We start from the raw sequence: 25,560 nt of genomic DNA, 5'->3' as shown, positions 1-25,560 counted from the left end.
TGTCTCATCTGTCTTCTCTGCCTTCCTCACCCAGTTAACAGCCCCAGTCACACATGTCCATGCATCTTTTCTTCCAGCAACGTCTCCGTCCGGACGTCTACCAAACAGAGACTCTTTCAGACGCCCTACCTTACGTACAAGTACCTCAAGCTCTTCATCATTAAAGTCCTCATTTATTCCTTTGTCTTCACGCTCTGCCATGATGGGTGTAGAGAGTCTCTGATCCTCAGGATCTTTTATATTCATCAGTGTCAGTCAGCTGCTGAAGGTTGATGACCATATATGGTTGAAGATTAGGGCTGATGGTGAGATTGGGTTGGAATGATTTCTCAGAGAAAAGGTCTTTTACTGCAGCTGCTTTCATAAAGAGCTTGGAAATGATCTTCCATCAGAATGTGGCTCTGCCAGTTGAACAACATTCATGAAGTGGCTGGAAAGTGTGTGTGTGTGTGTGTGTGTGTGTGTGTGTGTGTGTGTGTGTGTGTGTGTGTGTGTGTGTGTGTGTGTGTGTGTGTGTGTGTGTGTGTGTGTGTGTGTGTGTGTGTGTGTGTGTGTGTGTGTGTGTTTCTTTGTGTGAGTTCAGCAGCCTGTGTGTCCCACTCAGTGAAAACAGTCAGAGACGTTTGATCATTTTATTGATCACAGATCATCGATCACATCATTGATCTTGATACAGACATGTTCAGATACACTGGTCGATGTTCAACACGTCTTCATGCAGGAACCACTGGGACTGATCCAGGACCAGTAGTTCAGTTTTTAGGAGGAGGTTTGATGACAGTGATATTCCACCCAGCTGCTCCCTCAGACTCTGTAGGATCAGAACTCATCAGTTCACTGTGATGTTCACAACTGCTTCACTACACAGCTGCAATAAAATTCAATAAAATAATTGTGATTTTTCATAATTATGACTTTTTAATCCCATATTTTATGTTCTTTTATCTCATATTCTTATTATTTGACTTTTAATCACATAATTATGTCTTTTCTCTGTTAATTATAACTTGTTATGTGAATGTTTTATCAAGTGTTTTTTCTTCTTCTTAGTCGTGTTTCTACATCTCTGATGTGAATCTTGAGCACAGAGACACTTTTGGAGCAGATGAGACTGTGATCCAGTAGCAGAAACTATTTAAAAAACTTCCTACACCTTCTGAAGAGTGATGTGTTTGTTTAATCTCATGAACATCAATCATCTTTTGTTCAACTGCTTCATGTGAAACCGGTTCAACTGACTGAGTTACATTCTGATCTCCATGAGTAGAGATCATAGACATTTAGTTTTTTTACTTTACAGGTTATAGGGTTAACCCAAAAGGCCACGGCAGGGCGAGCAGCTGGCATTTCCTCAACAGTAAACCTGCTGGGCCATCGCAGTTTGTTTGGAACGAGGAAAAGACTTTCCAGTTCCTCCTCAGATAGACATCCACCCAGACAGATCGACCACACAACGCTGACACCGTGATTGTACAGAGCCCTGGTCCTTCACATGGTCCTGCAGCGCTACAGAGAGAGAATGTCATGCTGAGAGGAGAGGATGAGAAACTGAACAAACTAAATTATGAAACAGAAGCAACTTTCTTTCCTTTGGTCAAATTTCCTCCAGACCTGACACAGTCCAGTATTCCACTGATCTGCTTTGGGAAGCACCCTATCAATCTGACTGGACTGTCCTAATGATGCCCTAGTTGATCAGTTGCCCCTGACCCCAATGAAGGTCAAACTTGAAAACAACATCCCAGAGATGGAGGATAACATACAGGTAATACTCAGAAAATTAGAATATCGTGAAAACGTTCATTCATTTAAGTAATTCAACTTAAAAGGTGAAATGAATATATTATTTAGATTCATAACAGGCATTGCAAGATATTTCAAGCTTTTATTTGTTAGAATTTTGATTATTATGGCTTACAGCTTATGAAAACCCCAAAATCAGAATCTCAAAAAATTTGAATATCGTGAAAAAGTTCAATGTTGTAGCTCAAATTGTCAGCCAATTAATCCAAAACACCTGCAAAGGGTTCCTGAGCCTTTAAAAGCTCTCTGTCTGGTTCAGTACAGTTCGCAATCATGGGGAAGTGAATGAACTTTTTCACAATATTCTAATTTTCTGAGTATTACCTGTAATCTGCTTGACTGCAGACTCTTTCCCCTCCAGCGAGGGGACAGTCCATGTCCCCATAGCCAGAGTCGTTGACCCAGGCGCTCGCCAGCGAGCCCCAACCCCAGGTCTGGCTCCAGGAGCCTCGGTGACTCCAATCCGGGCGACATGAATGTCCTTGATTTATTCAGACATGAAAACGGGTCATGGGTCAAAAAGGTGAGAAGAATACGACCCCCGTAGGTGGGTCCGGGGGCATGCTCCCCCAGTAGAAAATGTTAAATATTTCATATTTGAAAGCATCAATCTGATGTATTTTGAGAGGAAATTCAAGCAGAACTACATGACAGTATGCGTGTATAGTAAAGTATCTACATGGTCACATTATGCTTTTACGATACCAACATTTTGGTACCGGTTAAATGTTTTTCAATACTTTTCCAAATAAAAAGAGAACACAAAAAATGTCAATGTCATTATTGACTTTATTTTAATAGAAAATCTTAGAGCTATAATATATACATCAGTAAATAATCAGTAAATCAGTAAACAGTTACTGCTGCTGCAGGATTAAAATTCCATCTATATTAATCTGAACTCTTCCTAAATTAAAACATTAGTGCTCTGTTTAAAAATGAATATCAACTTGTTTTCTTTGCATTATTTGAGGTCTGAAAATCCTTTTTTGTTATTTTGACCAGTTGTAATATTTGGGAGAAATTGTTATCAGTAGTTTATAGAATGAAACAAAAACGATCATTTTACTCAAACACACACCTATTGTTTCCCAGACCAATGTGTAGACCAAGCCACAAATAGATTCTGCTTTTTTTGTTTTTTTCCACCAACGCGATATCGCTCCGTTAATTCATCTCCGCATAGCGCTCACAGTGCTCTTTCGCTGTGTACACAGAGAGGGGGGGGGGGAGAGAGAGAGAGAGAGAGAGAGAGAGAGAGAGAGAGAGAGAGTGATCCACGGTAAAAACAAAACTTATCAACCAGCAGTGTTTGCATTAATTAAGGAGTCTGTGGCGGCCCGTCTCTCTCTCGCGTGCTGAGACACGGGCACATGGACAGGTCGCACTACGGTAATAAAAAAAAAGCGCTTGCTTCGTTTGTTTTCGTTTCGTTTGTTTTCCCGATCACTTGCCCCCCCCCCCCCCCCCCCCCCCTAAAATATTTTCTCATCGGATCTGCACGATTCACCATTTTATCCACCGTATCTATTTTTCTAGCCACACTGTATTTTCTTTGTATGTATTCATTTATGTGCTACTGTATTTATACCTGTTTTTGTTTCTTGTTTCTGTCTCATTTCTTACATGTAAGGTGACCTTGGGTTTTTGAAAGGCGCCAACAAATAAAATGTATTACAGTATTATTATTATTTACCCCCAGGGCGCATGATCAATTGGAGGCATAGTGACAGGACCTGTCAACTGTCACACTATCAATTAAAGGCCAATTACAGGCGCTACTTCCTGTTTTTAGTGAGTGAGAAGTGTTCTGTTGTCTGGACTGATTCCTCCTGTGACAACAACATGAAGTAAAGAAGCTGAGTTTGGTCCTCGACTTTAAACCAGAGGGAATGAGCTCTGGAAAACTCCAGAGTGTAGATTCTACCTGCTCACTGTGGTTTCACTTTCACCTTCTCTTAATGAATCAAGTCAGGTGAAGAGTGATGTGTTTGTTTAATCTCATGAACATCAATCATCTTTTGTTCAACTGCTTCATGTGAAACCAGTTAAACTGACTGAGTTACATTCTGATCTCCATGAGTAGAGATCATCATAGACATTTTGTTTCTTTTACTTTACCGGTAAAGGCCACAGCAAGGCGAGCTGCTGGCATTTCTTTAACAGTAAACCTGCTGGGCCATCGCAGTTTGTTTGGAACGAGGAAAAGACTTTCCAGTTCCTCCTCAGACAGAGGAAAGCAGCAACAGACCAGACACAACACTGACACCTTGATTGTACAGAGCCCTGGTCCTTCACATGGTCCTGCAGCGCTACAGAGAGAGAATGTCATGCTGAGAGGAGAGGATGAGAAACTGAACAAACTAAATTGAGAAATAGAAGCAACTTTCTTTCCTTTGGTCAAATTTCCTCCAGACCTGACACAGTCCAGTATTTGATCTGCTTTGGGAAGCACTTCTTTCTAAGTTGGAGTATCAATATCAATCTGATTGGACTGTCCCAAAGATGCCCCTATAGTTCCATTATGTCAAACTCAAGGCCCGCAGTTCTTCATATTGGTTAATGGTTAATCATGTACATCCCTAATTAGAAATGACTATGGAAAGATGCAGATAGAGCCATTAGAAAAGAATGCAACTGATTTTTTTTTCAATCCGAATGTGGCAAGGTGAAGAGGGCTGAGGCGGGGATTGAAGCCACACCTCCCGGGTAAGAGTCATGTGCGCTTGCCAGTCACCCAAAGGGACATCCCTTTGGCCAAGTAGCCAGGGCACATGATCAATTGGAGGCATAGTGACAGGAACCTCAACTGTCACACAATGATTAATGTTGTTTCATATGCAATAACTTGCAGGTATGTCCATGAAGGTTCTCAGTCATCCAGGTCATCTTATTGTTGTGGAGTTGTAGTAAAAGGCAACTGGACTTCTACATCATCTACATCTACATGGTCATTTTGGACCAGACCCCACACCAGTTCAGGAAAAACATTAATAGAATTCCTACCTACAGTAGGTGACTCACAAACCTACAAACACCCATTCTCCATGAAACTATATGACCTGATAATGTCATATACATGTATACATTTTCAGTGTTTTGACTTTTTTTCTAATCTTCTAATATTGGTGAGATATTAAATCATTTGAACATTTACTGAACTTAAATCATGTGAGGAGTTTATAATGGGTTGTAGTTTATAAGCCTGTTTGTGTTGAGTAACACAGTATGTATCGTCCAATCTGTATTCTTTAAATTATTTACTTTATACCTGTTGGTTTTGATTAAAATGTGTTATACCAGAGTGTGAGGGACTGAGCTGGCAGACAAGGAGGAAACACATGTGACTTCCCAAAAAATAGACTTTATTTACCCAAAAGATGATTTTGCAGAAAGAAAATATTTCAACAAAGATACAGTCGACTTAACAGAACTGTATTTAAGAATTCAGACTATACGGTAAATTAACCCAACAGACTAATGAAAGACAAAACAGACCTTTAACTGAAACAAAGGGCACAGATTAGACCAGCCCAAACAGAGTAACACAAACACCAAGGACTACCAACTACATAACAGACAAAACAAAACAGGACAACAGGACTGTCAACTTACTCACACTTTAACAACTAACCCAACTACATGAATCAAACTAATAATCTAAAGATATAATAACTCTAACCTAAACCCCAAAACCCCATGATGCACCAGGTGCTTGGTTCAGACCAATATATGGTGGCTGTGTTTCTGGAGGCAGATCCTTTTACTCAGCAGTTACACAAACATGTGCTGATTTTGCAACATGTGTGGTAGGAACTGATCTTTATAAAATGTTTCCAGAATGCCCAAGTTAACGGCCCATTCTGGGTCTTTGGCCACCGTCAGGTCGACAAGGTCCTGAGGAGTCCACACAACTAGGCGGCAGGTTTCAGCCTTAGTCAGATGTAGGGTGCCCTGGATCTGATGCCAGTATTCATGATCTTCTCTTAGTTTCAGGGAACCTTTCTCTTCATCCTCCACCTTCAGAAAAAATGTGCTCTCTGTCTTTGCTGCCTGCAGGACAGTCATGGATCTGGCTGACCACGGACATTTCACTTGTACAATGCAGTCAGGTGATATTCTCCCATCTGGAGAGGCACAGAGCAGACCACTGTGTGACAGGAACAGCCCACTCTCTTGGATCTGGATAGAGCAGCTCTCCATATATTGCTGCTTTGCCTTTGGCTTATTCTCAGTTTCCCAAACACAATCCTGGGGGAGGGGTGACATACAACTTAGTCTTAATGAATACATTCTTAGAAGTAAAGATAAAGATGTGTTCCATTTTGATAATCACTTATTACCCACAACTTACTTCATTGTTTCCTGTGCTGTCCTGGTCAAGCAGGGTTTCGAACAAGGATGGAGTATCCCCCTTGACTACCAAACCAAAGTATCTGGCTGTGATTCGCTGTTCGCAAAACGCCCACCTGTTACACAAAAAACCACAAGAAGACGGACGGTTCTGAAATGTTCTGGAAGTTTCTGAGAAGTTGAGCAGTTTCAGTTTGTACTCTGTTTTAAACACATGCAGATAGACACCAAACACAACAATTTGACCATAAATTGGTATAATAATATAATAATATAATAAATCTTTATTTATTTAAGCATTTTTCAGACATGGGTGCAGCACAAAGTGCTTTACATGGTACATGCTCATTTGGCATTTTCTAAATGCTGACATGAACAGCTGCGTTGAAAGCACTCGTCTATCTGTGTTTTCTGAAGCTGCAGAGCACTGAGCTGTCAGGGCCACCGTAGCTTTGATTTAAAGCAGAAGTGAGTGATATATTTGTGTTAATATAAGTCTTAAATAGTTATATCTTCCGACAGCAATCACTTACATAGAGTGTTTGGTCTGAAACACGGGTCTGTCAGTCACTCTGCTCTGCTCTGAGCCGAAGAGAAAACATTTATCGTATCCTACAGTTTTTATCCAATGAGGAGAGAGAACGGCATGCAGGGCTGTGTGTGCAGCCAAGGAACGCCGTGAATGTGGTGACGTAGGGACGAGGACTGTTATGGTGCGTTCAAGGAAACTCGTATTTTTCCGACCGTGAAGTGGTACCAGTTCGATCTGGTACGAGTTCACGGGTCAGAAGTTACGAGTGGCCGTTATAGTGACTTTCACCGGTAAAACAGGTCGGAGAAACACGAGTGGGTTGCCTGGAACGCTACAAAGTCGTAAGTTGTGACTTGAAGCTGTAATTTACGATTTCAAAAGCCTGCCTGGAACGCAGCATTAGCCAAAACCACCGGATCACTCACTTCTGCTTTAATTAATGTGTTTTCTTACCATGATATGTCTGTCATTTGTCCAACTGTGGTTCTCTCAATCAGCAGCTTCTCCTCAACGGTCACAGCAGATGACAGCAGATAACCCTCCTTGTTGTTTTCTTTGACATAATCTGAACTGGTCACCAGCCAATAAAATGTCTTGATAAGGAGATTCTGAATTTAAAGGTAAACACACAGTGTCAGATAAATACAAAAAAGTGTTAACAAAGTGATCTTCTTGTAGTCCACATAGTTTTGACCATATATTGTTTACTAAACAGAATCTAATTACTGATCTTCACCTTTTCCAGGACCACCTGGAGCTCTTTGTCTTCACTCTCTGTCGAGACGGATCACAAAGAGGAATACACAACTTCAAGGTTAAACACAGTCAGTTTTGGTGAGATCCAGGTTTCAGTCATCATTTTAATAATCTGCTCATCACATTCATACCTCTGCTGGTGTCACGTTTTGGTTCAAGTTGCATTTTACCCATGGACTTGGTAAGATCCTCCTCCTCACCAGTAGAAACAGTCAGAGCAGTAGCAGCTGCACCAGGATCCTCATCACCAGGATGAGAGCCACCAGGACCCTTGTCTCCTTTACACTCTGTAGGTTCAGACAGCACTCATCACTGTGATGTTCACATCTGTTTCACTACACAGCTGCAGTAAAGAGAAGAAGAAGAGTCTTACCTTCATCCTTGACTGCAGGTTTCTCCTGTTTTCTAAGTTGGATTATTCTGAGAACCCGTTCATCACGTTTATTTAGAGTCTTATTTGCAGCCTTTTTTGTCAATGCCTGATACTTTAAATTATACCATTTTTGCCTCACTTTTCCAAGCTCCCTCCCATGTCCTCCCACCTTATTAACAGCAACAGTCACCTGCTGCCAGTCTTTCCACTGCTCCAACTGTGTCAGGAGCACATTAACCTCGTCCTCAGAGAACCTCTCCGCTCTTCCTGCCATGATGGATGTAGAGAGTCTCTGATCCTCAGGAACTTTTATATCCATCTGTGTCAGTCAGCTGCTGCTTGTTAATGACCATATATGGTTGTGAAAGAAAACACACAGTTTAACTGACTGAGTCACATTCTGATGGAGGAGGAAACACACACACACACACACACACACACACACACACACACACACAGGGCTGTCAACAGACTTGCTGGGGCCCAGGGACAAGACACCATCATAGGGCCCCCCCCCCTATATATGTGAATGTAAAGTAAAATAAATTGGGGCCCCTATGGTCCTGAGGCCCGGGGACAGCATACCCGGTTGCCCCCCCCTGTCAACGGGCCTGCACACACACACACACACACACACACACACACAGCTTTAATGTTATTGAGCTGCAGCTGTTCACAGGTGAGCTCAGGTAATCCACTGACAGCCGGGGCAGGTTTATTTGTAACAGTTTGTCTCAAAGGTCTTTACACAGCATCATAACAACAACCTCTGACCTCTGACCTTTACACTGACTGAGGAACAACTCATTTTGAAAGCGTGACCGCTTCTATTTTAAAGTTAACCAGTAGTATCAACTATTCAAAAGTTCAGACCTTCAAACATTCAAACCCTGAACATCAGCGTCTGATTCAACTGGTTTATTTACATTCTGGTGGAGGGAGAAATCACACACACACACACACACACACACACACACACACACACACACACACACACACACACACACACACACACACACACACACACACACACACACGTTGTTTATGTTGTTGAGCTGCAGCTGTTCTCAGGTGAGCTCAGGTGACACACTGACAGGAAATTCAAGGTCACATTTATTTCTATAGTACATTTAAAACCAGTCTGAGTCACCACACAACTAAACAAGAACGTTCAATACACAGTAGTCAACAGTCCATAAGACACACAAGACACACCACAACACAACAACAACACCACCACCACCACACTAAAGACAGAAGACAGATGATGTCAGGTCAGAACTCCCTGTAGGTCTGACAGCCGAGGAGAAAATTAAAAACTTTGGTAATTCCTACCAAACCAACCGTACATGCTACAGTTTTGCATCTTTAACCAAAATGTCGCCCCAGTACTTTAGAAACTTTGATCCACTTAAACTCAGAACAAATTATAAAGTCCATCACTCATCACTCACCGAACTTGCTGTGACTGCATCTTCTCTACAAAGCTACCACCTGGTGTTCTGGTAACTGAAACACTGAGCCGACACTGCATCAAAACCTTTTACTGTAAACATATAGCAGCCAATTCTTGATAAATACAATTTCAATCTTCCTGAAAAACCAAGAGAACATGTTGGAGTCATGGTCGATGAAGTTCAGCAAATGTCAGAATTTTATCTCAAAAACTGAATTTTGAATGGAACAACTGGAGTCAATGTAAGAATGTTTGTTTGGTTGCATGTGTGTGTATCTGCAAATATGTCTGTGCATGTGAACAATCAGAACAATTCTCTACAAATTGTAGAATTGTAGATAGTAAATTGATCTATTTCAGTTTGCAAAAGTTTGATTTTTCTAATGCTCTGTAGTTTTTGTTGCAGTGCTTCATTTTGCAGGATTTATGAAGTATTTTGCAGTTTGGGTGTGTGGTTTTGTGGATTGTGTTGAGTATTTTGATTAAAAAAACAAAAAAAACAGCCTAGTTTGCAAAATTGTGTTTTAGCAAATGAAAGAAAAAAAGCTGTAAAATAAAGAGGAGCTCATATTTCTAAGTTAACCCGTGGTATCATATTCCAAATATAACATTTGTTTTTCATCTTACTTGTTAGAGACTTTGTACAGAGACCAAACTAAACCTCAAACCTTCATCAACCTGTTTGTGTCTTTGTTTAGTGTCATTAACATCAGTCATTTTCTGATTCAACTGGTTCAACTGACTGAGTTACATTGTGATGGAGGGATGGAGGTTTCACTTCTGCTCAAACCCTCACTGATCGAATAGAAGCGTGGTTCAGTCTTTTTGTTGTCATTTCCTTGAATGAGTTCCACACGGGGATTTAATGTGATTGACAGCTGCTGCTGAGTCATGTGTGTGTTTCATGTCATCAACATCAATGTCTGTGATTCAACTGTTACATATAAAACCTGTTAAACTGACTGAGTTACATTCTGATGGACCAAACTACTGTCAACATCATAATCTCTCTATGATCTCTTTATTATCAGTTTAATCTACACTCCTGATGAAGATGATAGTGTTGAAACACGTCGGGTTCTCTCTGTGAATAAATCTTTCCAATTCACTCAGGATCTCCTTTGAGTCAGTCAGCTCTTTTTTATCTTCATTGTATTTTTTCCTTGAAGAGCTCCTTGAGTTTTTGTCCATTTCTCACCTTTGAGCCTTTTGTAGCACTCACCCCACCCCATTTTTCTTCTAATCCACAGTTCAGTTCAGTTCATTTCACTTTATTAAAGGGACAGTATGGGACTTTATTGGCTTTTTATTGACAAAAATCAAATATCGCTTTCATAAATACGTATTTCACTGAAGTGGAATCGCGCCCGCATACAAACGAGCGCTTTCTCGTACCTTAGAATGAGATGTTACAAGTCGTTACAAACATACAGGGGGGGGTTCACCGAACCTTCTCTGCCATGTTGAATCGCCATGTTTTACGTTCAGTGTCACCGTGGCTGTAAGTAACCTCAAACTCGGGCCGCCGGAGCTTCTCGGCTCGGGGAGAAAGTTTTCCAGACAGCGCCTGTTAAAACTGTCACCACCGTGTAGCTAGTGTGAGGAAGGACGGAGGCACTGGTGTTGCCTTCAGGTGCAGTCAGACACCTGAATGACGCCGTGAGTGACGCCGTCGGCAAACCAACTGGATGTTATTTTACTCGACGAGAGAAAGCCGGTAAAACGTGGGTCAGGTAAATAATACGACATCACCATGACAACATATTGTCACGCCTGTATTGTTATGCCTCGTGCTGGCGGACCGTTTGTTTACATAGAGGCTTGTTTATCCTGATACATGCAGCGTGTGTTGTTTTTCTGACTTCTGCCCGAGTTTACGTAAACGCAACAGCAAGAATACGTGCCGACATGCAACCGCACCGCTAGATGGGGGTAAATCTCACATACTGTCCCTTTAACAAGAAAAGAGTCAGATGAAGGTGAAGATGTCTGAAGGTGTTTAGACCAAAGAGAGACACGAGAAAAACTGAAGGTGAAGAGACTCTGATCAGGAGGTCTGGACCAGGACATTCCACGTTGTAAACTGTTTCCTGCTCTGTAACATCATCTCTGTTCCCATTGATGCTCCAGTTTGTTTTACCAATAAAGGAATATCAACTGGGAGGCTCCATGTTTTTGTAGATATTCCTTCATTGAATATCCTGTGTGAAACCAGCTCCACCTGGTGGAGGAAAGCAGTGGTGTAGTCTAATGTTTTGTAGTGGGTATATACTGCTTTATAGGTGGTAAACTGTTCATATCACATAGACCGGTGGTTCTCAAACTTTTTTACATTAAAGACCTTAAATTGACACAGATTAGACCACGGACCCCCATTGGACAAAATTCTGAAGCAAACACCAGAAATACACACATTTTTTCTTAGTTAATGTACGTTCAAATGAATCTTTAGAAAGACTATAGAGAGATTTCTGGGGAGGGGGGGAGTGGTACAATTCCTCCAAAAAAATTGAAACATTTCTAGGAAAAAGTGATCCAAAATTGTCAAAAAAAATAAAAAGATTAAAAAAATCTAGAAAAAGTTTTTTAGAAAAAAAAAAAGTGTGGGGGGGGGGATGTGGTAAAATTTGCAAATTTTACCACATTTCCCTCCCAAAAAAAAAATTTAGGAAATTTTTTTTGGGGGGGAAATGTGGTAAAAATTTCTCAAAAAGGAGTGATTACCTAACCAACCATTCCCCAGTGCACATGTGGAGTGTTGCGTTCAGAGGCTGAAAATGTTTTGCATTTTGGACCAGACCCAACACCAGTTCAGGAAAAAACGTTAACAGGATTCTTACAGTTTGTGTGAGTCACCAAACCTACAAACATGAAACTGAATGAACTGATCATGTCATCTACAATATGTGTAGTTTTGATAAACTAGTCTGTTTTCAGTTTATTGAATATTGGTGAGATATTGGATCATTTGAATATTTACTGAAATTAAATGATGTGAGGAGGAGTTTGGAAAAACTCTCATTGGTTAGTTGGTTGGTTGGTTGACTTTATTAATCCCTCTGAAGGGAAATTGATTGTCACTCTGTACGCACAACATCCAACACACAATACTACAACATGACAAGCATTGACAATAAGTGCAATGCAATGCATTACTCAGCATAGCACACAACAGAAAACAACAATAATTATAGCTGCTGCGCAGCGATGGGTCGGGTCCGGGCTACTTTTGGGCAAATTTAGGCAATTCTGAGCAACAAACAGGAGAATAGGAAGACAAGACAGTTGACCTTATAATGTTCAATTTGCATCAGTTGAGGATTGAACCCACAACCTCGGGAACCAAAGACCATTGTCTATCGCACTGAGCTAATTGACAAGTGGCAGATCAACAGTGGCTTCGCAAATTGAGTAAGCCATTCACTGTCGTGCAGGCAGATTTGAAACCACAGTAAAAAGAAAAATCAGTTTTTGAGGTAAAATAATGATATTTGTCAAACATCTACTATGAGTCTAAGATGTTAGGAGCCTTCGCGCATGGACCAGTCCAAGCTATTTGTTTTTTTTTTAATTTAGAGGCTTGCTGTGATGCCACCATTAGGAGGTCAACTGACATTTTGATCTGTCATCATCACCATCACCCTTGCTGGGTCTCGAACTCACAACCTCTGACACCAAGAACCAGCTCCTAACTCGCTGAGCTAATTGGCTGGTAGTGAGACCTGCTGTGTAGCTTCATTTATCCACTCAGGGAGTCAGTGCCCAGGCAGCTGTTGTCAAGGCAGATTTCAGAAAGTCAGAAATTCTATTATCTAAACAAAAATCTGTTAATACATAAATTGCATTTAGACAGCAAAACAGCTTAAGGACATGTGACATTTTGATCCGTCATCATCATCATCATCACCCTTGCTGGGTCTCGAACTCACAATCTCTGACACCAAGAACCAGCTCTTAACTCACTGAGCTAATTGGCTGGTAGTGAGACCTGCTGTGTAGCTTCATTTATCCACTCAGGTGAGTCAGTGCCCGGGCAGCTGTTGTGATGAAATGGTCAAAATGTCAATAATTCAGTCATCTAAACAAAAATCTGATAATACATAAATTGCATCTTGACAGCATGGAAATGTTGGTGATTTGTTTTTAATGATAAGTGTTTTGCTTCATAAGAGAAAATCTGATGTTTATAAATTCCACTCTCACATTGACTGCAGTTGTTCCCATGAGAGCAGAATTCAAAATGTTCTCAAAAATTCAGTTTTTGAGATAAAATTCTGATATTTTCCAAACTTCATCAACCATGACTCCAGAATATTGTCATTTTTTTTCAGGAAGATTGAAAATGTATTTATCAAGAATTTGATGGTATATGTTTACAGTAGTGTTTGCAGTCAAACGTTTTCATGCACTGTAGGCTCAATTTTTGCTTAATCAAAAATCCGAGAAACAAGTTTTGTGGAGGACGGTCTGGAGATGTTCTGTAGCAAGTTTGGTGTCAATTGAGCAAAAATTGTGGGAGGAGATACATTTTAAAAGTTTTACAGTTATTGAAAAAAACAGAGTGATGGACTTCATAATTTGTAATAAGTTTAAGTGGACAAAAGTTTCAGCAGTATTGAGGCTACATTGTGGTGAAGTTTCAACACTGTAGCATCTACCGTTGGTTTGGTAGGAATTTTTAAAGTTTTTAAATTTAAACGCTTATTGTGCCCCCCCTAGGAGGGGGGGGCACATGTCCTTGGAGTTGAGTGAATCTGGCATGGGACTGAACCTTTGTGCAAAGTTTGGTGAGTTTTCGCCCATGGGAAGTATGACTTCCTTGGAAGAAGAAAGAAAGAAAGAAGAAGAAGAAGAAGAATTCCTAGGAATACAATAGTGTCCTGTCAGCTGCGCTGCCCGGACCCTAATTAACAACAATGTTCATTAAAAAACTTCACTGCACCAGGTAAAGACCTCCTGAATCTTTCTGAGGAACATCTTCATCACCAGTCTGTTGCTAAAAGAACTCTTCAGTTCATGGAAGAAAACATGGGGTGGGTGGTCCTTATTGTGCAGAATGCACCAGAGTTTCCTCCCCACCCTCGTCTCCATGACGACCTCTAAGGAGTCAGGAGGCAAACCAATGATAGAACCTGGTTTTTTGATCACTTTGTTAATCCTGTGTCTGTCCTCAGACTTCAACCCCCACCCCCAGCAGACAACAGCATAACAAAGCACACTAGCTAAAATACTATGAAAAAACACATTCAAGAGTGGCCTGCTAACATCAAATGATCTTAGCTTCCTGAGGAAAAACACTGGACTGGGCCTTTGTGAAAATATTCAATCGTTTAGAATGGGTTGTAGTTGATAAGCTTGTTATTTGTGTTGAGTAACACAGTAAGAGACACGTGTACTTTATGGCATTGAGCTCTTTTAAATGATTTACTTTATACCTGTTGGTTTTGATTAAAATGTGAGTGTGAGGGACTGAGCTGGCAGACAAGGAGGAAACAACATTCATGAAGTGGCTGGAAAGTGTGTGTGTGTGTGTGTGTGTGTGTGTGTGTGTGTGTGTGTGTGTGTGTGTGTGTGTGTGTGTGTGTGTGTGTGTGTGTGTGTGTGTGTGTGTGTGTGTGTGGTACATATATTCTGAATATGTATCAGTGAACTCAGGGAGTTTATTGTGTTGACTTGTTTGTGTTGTTTGCAGCAAGGGGAGCGTGCCTATGTTCCCTCTGGACTCTATCTATCTGGCCTGTCTAGCCTCTACCTGGTCTTTTTACTAAACTTATACTTATACTTATACTATAGAGTGTTTGGTCTGAAACACGGGTCTGTCAGTCACTCTGCTCTGCTCTGAGCCCAGGAGAAAACTTTCCTTGTATCCTACAACCTTTATCCAATGAGGAGAGAGAACGGCATAAAGGGGCGGTCCTCTCTGTGTGTGCAGCCAAGGGATGCGCCTGAATGTGGTGACGTAGGGACGAGGACTGTTATGGTGCGTTCAAGGCAACTCGTAACTCGTGTTTTTCCGACCTGTGAAGTGGTACCAGTTCGATCTGGTACGAGTTCACGGGTCAGAAGTTACGAGTGGCCGTTATAGTGACTTTCACAGGTAAAACAGGTCGGAGAAACACGAGTGGGTTGCCTGGAACGCTACAAAGTCGTAAGTTGTGACTTGAAGCTGTAACTTACGGTTTCAAAAGCCTGCCCGGAACGCAGCATTAGCCAAAACCACCGGATCGCTTACTTCTGCTTTAAGACATTCAGCTGTTCATCAACACATCGTGTGAGTCCTCCCTCCATCAGAATGTGAATAAACCAGTTGAATCAGACGCTGATGTTCAGGAAGTTAAACAAACAGATAAACAGGTGGATGAAGGTTTGAGCAGAAATGAAACATTAGTTATTGTTTCTTGTGTTCAGACAGTGAAATCAAGAATGGTGTTACCTGCTTGACAGTTTCTACTGTGACTCCAGTCTTCCTCAGAAGCGCCATGCGACGTGCTGCTGACGTGTCATTTATCAGCTGACTGAGACAGACCTGTCAGAGTCTGAACCGGCCATTCTTGATTTCATTGTCTGAACACAAGACAAAAATAACTAATATATACGAGAAGACAAAATGAACATAATCAATCAGAAATAAAACAACTGCTCGCCACTCGTACAAGAGCAGCAGGAAATAAAAACTGCCTAACCCTAACCCTATACATCAATGTCATTTAAATCAAATCATTTATACATGTGAACAGTTTTCATGTCTCCATGATTCTCCATGAATTTGAATGAATTAGTCTTTGATGAAACATGAAACCTGCCTCACACAGTTAACAGTTCAACAGTGACTCAGACATGACAACAGACGGTTACACTGTCCTGCAGACTGAAGACTGAAGACGACCCTGTGACCTCTGACCTCTGAGCTGCTGATGATGTTTAGTTTAGTGTGTGTTTATTTCAGTCTTGTAAAAACAAGTACAATAGACAAATATAAAAGTATAGATACAAAACAAAATAAAAACACAACAAAGCAATACAATGGACTTTGACTGAAAAGGCTGAAGCATCAGTTTACTTTGTCTACCCTTCTTAAATGAACATTTTCCGTTCACTCATTTAAAACACTTTGCATATTCATCCAGCAGTTCATGATGTCACCTCACACAGCTGAGTTTGTACCGATGAGAAGTGTTTTGTTGTCTGGACTGATTCCTCCTGTGACAACAACATGAAGTAAAGAAGCTGAGTTTGGTCCTTGAGTTTAAACCAGAGGGAACGAGCTCTGGAAAACTCCAGAGTGTAGATTCTACCTGCTCTCTGTGGTTTTACTCTCATCTTCTCTTAATGAATCAAGCCAGGCGAAGAGTGATGTGTTTGTTTAATCTCATAAACATCAATCATCTTTTGTTCAACTGCTTCATGTGAAACCGGTTCAACTGACTGAGTTACATTCTGATCTCCATGAATAGAGATTATAGACATTTTGTTTCTTTTACTTTACAGGTTAAAGGGTTAACCCAAGAGGCCACGGCAGGGCGAGCAGCTGGCATTTCCTCAACAGTAAACCTGCTGGGCCATCGCGGCTTGTTTGGAACGAGGAAAAGACTTTCCATCAATATCAATCTGACTGGACTGTCCTAATGATGCCTCTAGTTGATCAGTTGCCCCTGACCCCAATGAAGGTCAAACTTGAAAACAACATCCCATCTGCTTGACTGCAGCCAGCACTTGTTATACAGTTATCTGTTACAGAAACCAACAATAAGACGGACGGTTCTGAAATGTTCAGGAAGTTTCTGAGCTGTTTCAGTTTCTTGGTTTATATCATTTCAGTTTGTATGCTTCTCTCTTTTGTGTGCACTGCAGCTTTAGAAAACACATACAGATAGACACAAAACACACCAATTTGACAATAAGTTGATAGAATTAGATTTCAATCTTTATCATCTTTATTTATTTAAGCATTTTTCAAACATGGATGCAGAACAAAGTGCTTTACATGGTTGTGTGGAGGTGAGCCTGACTATCTCTAGCTGGTGCTGATCAACCTCCTGAACTAGTTGAGACTTAACCCTAACCCAAAATGTAGCACAGGTTTCATATGAAGCAGATGAATCACAGATGTTGATGTAAGAGACATTAAACAAACAGGATTTGAGTGGGGATGGGGTAGTGTGTGTGTGTGTGTGTGTGTGTGTGTGTGTGTGTGTGTGTGTGTGTGTGTGTGTGTGTGTGTGTGTGTGTGTGTGTGTGTGTGTGTGTGTGTGTGTGTGTGTGTGTGTGTGTGTGTGTGTGTGTGTGTGTGTGTGTGTGTGGATGAATGCAAATGTATTTGTACAGCACCATTCATACACCTGGTGATTCAAAGTCCTTTACAGAGGCAGACATACATTAAAATCATATAAAAATAAAAATAAATACATTTAAAAGAAAAACAAAGAAATAAACCAGTAAAAGACAATAAACAGTTAACAATGAGAATGATTAAAAGGCAAGGCAGTTTTATTTGTATAGCCCAATTTTACTGTTTGTCTCAAAGGGCTTTACATCCCATCATAACAACATCCTCTGTCCTTAGACCCTCACATCCACTGAGGAAAAACTCCGAGACAGAGGAGGATCCCTCACCAGGACCGGCAGACGGGACTGAAATGTTGTTACAGACAAGAAAAGAGTTTATATAGACAGAGACAGAGATTAACTTTATTTCATTTTCTACAGTAGGCTGCAGCGTCATACATGCATCATCAATTCATAAAAGAAACATACATGGGGATGTTATAATGTCATAAATATATAAATAAATAAAACAGAACACTATTGCATTGCACACATTCCCAGTTCAGTTCTCTCCATTCAGCAGCAGAAGGAGCCAATGATCTGATTGGTCTTCACAAGAGGCTGTATCGCTGTCCTGATGGTGTTAGTGTTTGTTGTTTTTCTTTCATTTCTGCTCAAACCTTCATCAACCTGTTTGTGTCTTTGTTTAATGTCATTAACATCAGTCATTTTCTGATTCAACTGGTTCAACTGACTGAGTTACATTGTGATGGAGGGATGGAGGTTTCACTTCTGCTCAAACCATCAGTCTTTTTGTTGTCATTTCCTTGAATGATTTAATGTGATTGACAGCTGCTGCTGAGTCATGTGTGTGTTTCATGTCATCAACATCAATGTCTGTGATTCAACTGTTTCATATAAAACCTGTTAAACTGACTGAGTTACATTCTGATGGATGGAGGAACACACACACACGCACACACGTTGTTTATGTTGTTGAGCTGCAGCTGTTCTCAGGTGAGCTCAGGTGACACACTGACAGGAAATTCAAGGTCACATTTATTTCTATAGTACATTTAAAACCAGTCTGAGTCACCACACAACTACACAAGAACATTCCATACACAGTAGTCAACAGTCCATAAGACACACAAGATACACCACAACACAACAACACCACCACACTAAAGACAGAAGACAGATGATGTCAGGTCAGAACTCCCTGTAGGTCTGACAGCCGAGGAGAAAAATTAAAAACTTTGGTAATTCCTACCAAACCAACCCTATGTGCTACAGTTTTGAAACTTTAACCAAAATGTTGCCCCAGTACTTTAGAAACTTTGATCCACTTAAACTCAGAACAAATTATGAAGTCCATCACTCATCACTCACCAAACTTGCTGTGACTGCATCTTCTCTACAAAGCTACCACCCGGTGTTCTGGTAACTGAAACACTGAGCCGACACTGCATCAAAACCTTTGACTGTAAACATATAGCAGCCAATTCTTGATAAATACATTTTCAATCTTCCTGAAAAAACAAGAGAAAATTTTAGAGTTGTGGTCGATGAAGTTCAGCAAATGTCAGAATTTTATCTCAAAACTGAATTTTCGAGAACATTTTGAATGGAACAACTGGAGTCTATGTAAGAATGTTTGTTTGGTTTCACAGCATGTGTGTGTATCTGCAAACATTTCTGTGCATGTGAACAATCAGAACAATTCTCTACAATCTGAACTATTTCAGTTTGCAAAAGTTTGATTTTTCTAATGCTCTGTAGTTTTAGTTGCAGTGCTTCATTTTGCAGGATTTATGAAGTATTTTGCAGTTTGGGGGGGTGGTTTTGTGGATTGTGTTGAGTATTTTGATTTAAAAAAAAAACAAAAAAAAAAACAGCCTAGTTTGCAAAATTGTGTTTTAGCAATTAGAAGAAAAAGCTGTAAAATAAAGAGGAGCTCATATTTCTAAGTTAACCCGTGGTATCAAGGATTCCAAATATAACATTTGTTTCTCATCTTATTTGTTAGAGACTTTGTACAGAGACCAAACTAAAGACGTCCAGTCGTCTTCACCTTCAGCTCTTCATGACCTGACTCAGTTCAATGTCCTGACACACACACACACACACACACACACACACACACACACACACACACACACACACACACACACACACACACACACACACACACATGGACCAGTGTCAATGTTTTTCTTTCATTTCTGCTCAAACCTTCATCAACCTGTTTGTGTCTTTGTTTAATGTCATTAACATCAGTCACTTTCTGATTCAACTGGTTCAACTGACTGAGCTACATTGTGATGGAGGGATGGAGGTTTCAGTTCTGCACACACACTACACAGCAACTACAGCCTACTACCATCAGCCTGCAGATACAGGTCACTCCCACTCCGGACAAAGAGAGCATCATCCAGTTTCATCCCCACTTCAATCCGACTTCTAAACACTTAACTCCCACCAGAACTTTTTTCCTTTTTAATTAACCTGTTTTTAACAAATTTTTATCCTTGTATGTGTCCTTTGTTTTTAACCTTTGCTGCGAGTACTTGTACTTATGTGTGGTACTGTATTATTGTGTTGGGTATGGCCGTGGTATGTAGGGATGTGTGGATCGTTGTTTTGCACCTGCACTTTTGATGTCCTTCTGCAACGAAGCTCCTAACGGAATAATAAAGTACTTTTGAATTGAATTTGAAACCATCCTCACTGATCAGATAGAAGCGTGGTTCACACCTCCACACAGGGATTTAATGTGATTGACAGCTGCTGCTGAGTCATGTGTGTGTTTCATGTCATCAACATCAATGTCTGTGATTCAACTGTTTCATATAAAACCTGTTAAACTGACTGAGTTACATTCTGATGTATGGAGGAACACACACACACACACACACACGTTGTTGATGTTGTTGAGCTGCAGCTGTTCTCAGGTGAGCTCAACACTGACAGGAAATTCAAGGTCACATTTATTTCTATAGTACATTTAAAACCAGAACACAAGAACGTTCCATACACAGTAGTCAACAGTCCATAAGACACACAAGACACAACACCACCACACTAAAGACAGAAGACAGATGATGTCAGGTCAGAACTCCCTGTAGGTCTGACAGACGAGGAGAAAAATTAAAAACTTTGAGAATTCCTACCAAACCAACTGTACATGATGCTACAGTTTTGAAACTTTAACCAAAATGTCGCCCCAGTACTTTAGAAATTTGATCCACTTAAACTCAGAACAAATTATAAAGTCCATCACTCATCACTCACCAAACTTGCTGCGACTGCATCTTCTCTACAAAGCTACCACCTGGTGTTCTGGTAACTGAAACACTGAGCCGACACTGCATCAAAACCTTTGACTGTAAACATAAAGCAGCCAATTCTTGATAAATACATTTTCAATCTTCCTGAAAAAACAAGAGGATATTTTGGAGTTGTGGTCGATGAAGTTCAGCAAATGTCAGAATTTTATCTCAAAAACTGAATTTTTGAGAACATTTTGAATGGAACAACTGGAGTTCAATCAGACAACTCTGGAATGAGAAGAAATCATTTATTGAGCATAAGCATAGCAAGCTGAAGCCAGCATGGATAGCATATTCTTGAGCATGGCTGCAGCAGGTTTGGCGTCAGGCTCTGACTCATATTCGTTCCCTGAATGATCTGCCTTGCCAGACATTTACAGGGAATGAAGCTGACCCCCCAAAACTGCAGCGACCCCCAAACAGGCTTGAGCTAGAGAGCCTGACGCTGCAAGCTATGAAGATGGAGCCTCCACCATGGACCGGGATTCCCTGCAGCTAGGGCCTGAACATGGAACTTCTGAGGAAACAAAGACAATTAGAGTGAAGACTCCCCGGCAATCCACCTGAAGCATCCTAGAGAGACGAGAATAGTTGCAGAACATTTATTGAAGACATGATTAATGGAATTACACGGCATTGGCACTCATAATTTTCTGGGCCTGCAGAATTCCATTTTTGCTGAACCGAATGTATCGGACATAGGCGGCCGAGGACCAGCGGCCCAGAGACTTTAGGGAAGAAGTGGGCACGAGCAGGGCGGCAGTTGTGGCTGCTCCAATCCGGAGGGAATGAGCGGTGTACACATCTGGATTTAGCCCACAGCTAGAGCAGAGTTCCCGGAGCCGAGTGGAAAACCAGGTTCGGGTCATGGGCTTGCCGTCGACAACAAAAAGACCTGGTGGTGAATTCCCCGCACCGCATAAACCCGTAGAAAGCCATTAACAGAACAGCCTCTAGCATCTTGTTAATGAGAGGAGTGAACAGCCCAGATCTTAATTTGGAAACCATGGATTGCACCAAGGTGATGGTAAGGGGTAAGCGTTTTAATTTGAAGCGAGAGAGAGCATTGGCGATGCGGTTAATATGGCCTGGAATGAAAACGGCACGCATAAGCGCCGGAGCTTTGCCCCTTTTTCTCCTGGAGGCGACGAGGTCCGGCTCCGGATCCTCGAACGCGGCGGGGACACGGCTGACGAGGAGCTCGAGCAGATCTTCGTGCCCCAGGCCGGGTGGGGCGGAGATGCCGTTGGCATTAAGCACTTACAGAATCCGGACCACCGGCCAGTCAAGCAGTTGCCGCTGCACCAGGCGGGAGCTGCGGCGAGGAGGAGCCAAGGGATCCTGGTCCCTGGAAGGAGAAGACCCGTCCAGGTCGGAATCTTGGATATCCAGCGCTCGATCCGGCTGGACGCCTTCGCACCCCGGCTCGGAGGAGTCGGAAGACATGGCGATAAAGACAAAAAGCCCTAGAAGGAACGAAAACCTCATGGGCAGCAAGGCAGCAGCAGCAGCAGTAACAAAAGGCAGAGCAGCAGCGGAGTAGCAGCAGAAGCATAGCCAGGGGCGAGCAGGTGAGCTGGGAGATTTAAATAACCCGCCCTATCTGGGCGAGGAGAGCATGTGACCGATCAGCTGATCGGAATGGGCGCGGCTTGAGTCGTCTGCCTGAACATCACTCTATGTAAGAATGTTTGTTTGGTTTCACAGCATGTGTGTGTATCTGCAAATATTTCTATACATGTGAACAATCAGAACAATTCTCTACAAATTGTAGAATTGTAGATAGTAAATTGTAAATTTCAGTTTGCAAAAGTTAGATTTTTCTAATGCTCTGTAGTTTTTGTTGCAGTGCTTCATTTTGCAGGATTTATGAAGTATTTTGGGTGTGTGGTTTTGTGGATTGTGTTGAGTACTTTGATAAAATAAAATAAAATAAAAAACAGCCTAGTTTGCAAAATTGTGTTTTAGCAATTAGAAGAAAAGGCTGTAAAATAAAGAGGAGCTCATATTTTAAAGTTAACCCGTGGTATCGAGTATTCCAAATATAACATTTGTTTCTCGTCTTACTTGTTGGAGACTTTGTACAGAGACCAAACTAAACCTCAAACCTTCATCAACCTGTTTGTGTCTTTGTTTAATGTCATTAACATCAGTCATTTTCTGATTCAACTGGTTCAACTGACTGAGTTACATTGTGATGGAGGGATGGAGGTTTCACTTCTGCTCAAACCCTCACTGATCAGATAGAAGCGTGGTTCAGTCTTTTTGTTGTCATTTCCTTGAATGAGCTCCACATAGGGATTTAATGTGATTGACAGCTGCTGCTGAGTCATGTGTGTGACATTTTTTCCTTGAAGAGCTCTTTGAGTTTTTTGTCCATTTCTCACCTTTGAGCCTTTTGAAGCACTCCTTTTTCACCCCATTTTTCTTCTAATCCACAGTTCAGTTCAGTTCATTTCACTTTATTAACAAGAAAAGAGTCAGATGAAGGTGAAGATGTCTGAAGGTGTTTAGACCAAAGAGAGACACGAGAAAAACTGAAGGTGAAGAGACTCTGATCTGGAGGTCTGGACCATTGGACCAAACGTTGTAAACTGTTTCCTGGTCTGTAACATCATCTCTGTTCCCATTGATGCTCCGGTTTGTTTTACCAATAAAGGAATATCAACTGGGAGGCTCCATGTTTTTGTAGATAGTCCTTTATTGAATATCCTGTGTGACGCCAGCTCCACCTGGTGGAGGAAAGCAGTGGTGTAGTCTAATACTTTTTCACATTAAAGACCAAATTGACACAGATTAGACCACGGACCCCCATTGGACAAAATACTGAAGCAAACACCAGAAATACACAAATTTTTACTTAGTTAATGTACATTCAAATGAATCTTTAGAAAGATTATAGAGAAATTTCTGGGGAGGGGAGTGGTACAATTCCTCAAAAAAAATTGAAACATTTCTAGGAAAAAGTGATCAAAAATTGTCCAAAAAAAAAAAAAAAAAGATTAAAAAAATCTAGAAAATCGTATTAATTTATTTAATTTACTAATTAAATGATGTGAGAAGGAGTTTGGAAAAACTCTCATTCAATCGTTTAGAATGGGTTGTAGTTGATAAGCTTGTTATTTGTGTTGAGTAACACAGTAAGAGACACGTGTACCTTATGGCATCGAGCTAATCTGTATTCTAAAATGATTTACTTTCTACCTGTTGGTTTTGATTAAAATGTGAGTATGAGGGACTGAGCTGGCAGACAAGGAGGAAACACATGTGATTTCCCAAAAAATAGAATTTATTTACCCAATAAATGAGTTTGCAGAAAGAAAATATTTCAACAAAGATATACAAGAAAAGTTAGGGCCCATAAAACCGACCAATACGTGAGGGTGCCAAGAAAATAATTGATTTTCGTGATTCGGTAACTTTATATAGACGTTCTCGTTTTTTCAATAAAAGCAGCTATGATACACAGCACAAGCATGTTTGAGTATTTTTAACTGAATTTGGGCAAAGAATATTCAACAAAATAACTAAACCTCATACAAGCGACCACAATAAGGCAATGGCAAAAATGTTTCACGTGCAAAGGTGAAAGATTCAGCACCGGACAGCGACCGACCATGCACCTGTCAATATTTATTCCCTCCAATTGATCATGTGCCCTGGCTACTTGGCCAAGGGGATGTCCCTTTAGCCAAGTGGTTAGCGCGCATGACTCTTACCCGGGAGTCATGGGGTTCGAAGCCCGCCCGGGCCCTCTTCACCTTCCCACACATAGCATAGTACTTAATGAAAACTAACAACTATGCACGGGCAATATTGTCTTTGATCACAAAATCATAACTTAAGAAATTGAATTAACAGTATAATATATGGCGCGGCACGGCACGGCCCGGCACGGCCCGGCCCGCTTATTTTGGTTTTCCACTAGCCCTAGTACCTGGTACCAGGTACCATTTTTAGTTCCTCCTCGGCCCTGGTTCCAAGCGAGCTGAAGCGATACTGTAACCTGACGTCAGCCGACTGCCTTCCACTGATTGGACAGAGCGTCGTCACTGGAAGAGTGCAGCGCTATGTCCGACATGAGAATCAAACCCGGAAATTTTCAAAAACACAGCGGCAACAGCGGCCGCTGATCTGTACCGAGACTGTTGTTCCTTTACTGAGGTTTCTCCGATTTTTCCCTGTTAAAAGGGTTTTCCATGGAGTTTTTCCTCAGTGGATGTGAGGGTCTAAGGACAGAGGATGTTGTTATGATGCCATGTAAGGCCCTTTGAGACAAACTGTTTGTAAAAACGGGCTATACAAATAAAATTGCCTTGCCTTGCCTTGCCTTCACCTGAGTTAAATGTTGCTGTGTGTAAAACCACTGTGGTCTGTTAACGAGGTGCAGACGAGTGAGTTTGGAGCTGACGAGCGGAGAGAGAAAAGAGAGGCGGACAATGCTGCCCCGCGATCGCCTCCGCGATCACCCCCGTGCCGACCCCGCCCCCGCTGAGGAGGCACTAAAGAACTCAGCTGTAAGGCAAGGCAAGGCAAGGCATCTTTATTTATATAGCGCATTTCATACCAAAGCAACTCAATGTGCTTTACAGTAGTGGAAAAGCACCTTTACCGAGCCGTGCCGTGCCGTTCCGTGCTGTGAAAGTGTAGTGGAAAAGCGCCAATAGGCTACAAAGTGCAGCTGCAACGA

General features: G+C 41.4%; 1 protein-coding gene across 1 annotated transcript in view; it reads right to left on the bottom strand.

The window, feature by feature from the left end:
* Window positions 1–5,449: 5,449 nt before the first annotated feature.
* Window positions 5,450–25,560, bottom strand: part of LOC310998577 (uncharacterized protein) — a gene marked incomplete at its 5' end in the record, with an annotated part of 54,579 nt that continues 34,468 nt past the window's right edge. The window contains one exon of the mRNA XM_083988690.1: window positions 5,450–5,485. The remainder of the gene's footprint in view (window positions 5,486–25,560) is intronic.

This window comes from Trachurus trachurus (genome assembly GCF_905171665.1).
Source record: "Trachurus trachurus genome assembly, chromosome: 15".
Classification (NCBI taxonomy): domain Eukaryota; kingdom Metazoa; phylum Chordata; class Actinopteri; order Carangiformes; family Carangidae; genus Trachurus; species Trachurus trachurus.
This window is presented reverse-complemented; position numbering and strand designations above follow the sequence as displayed.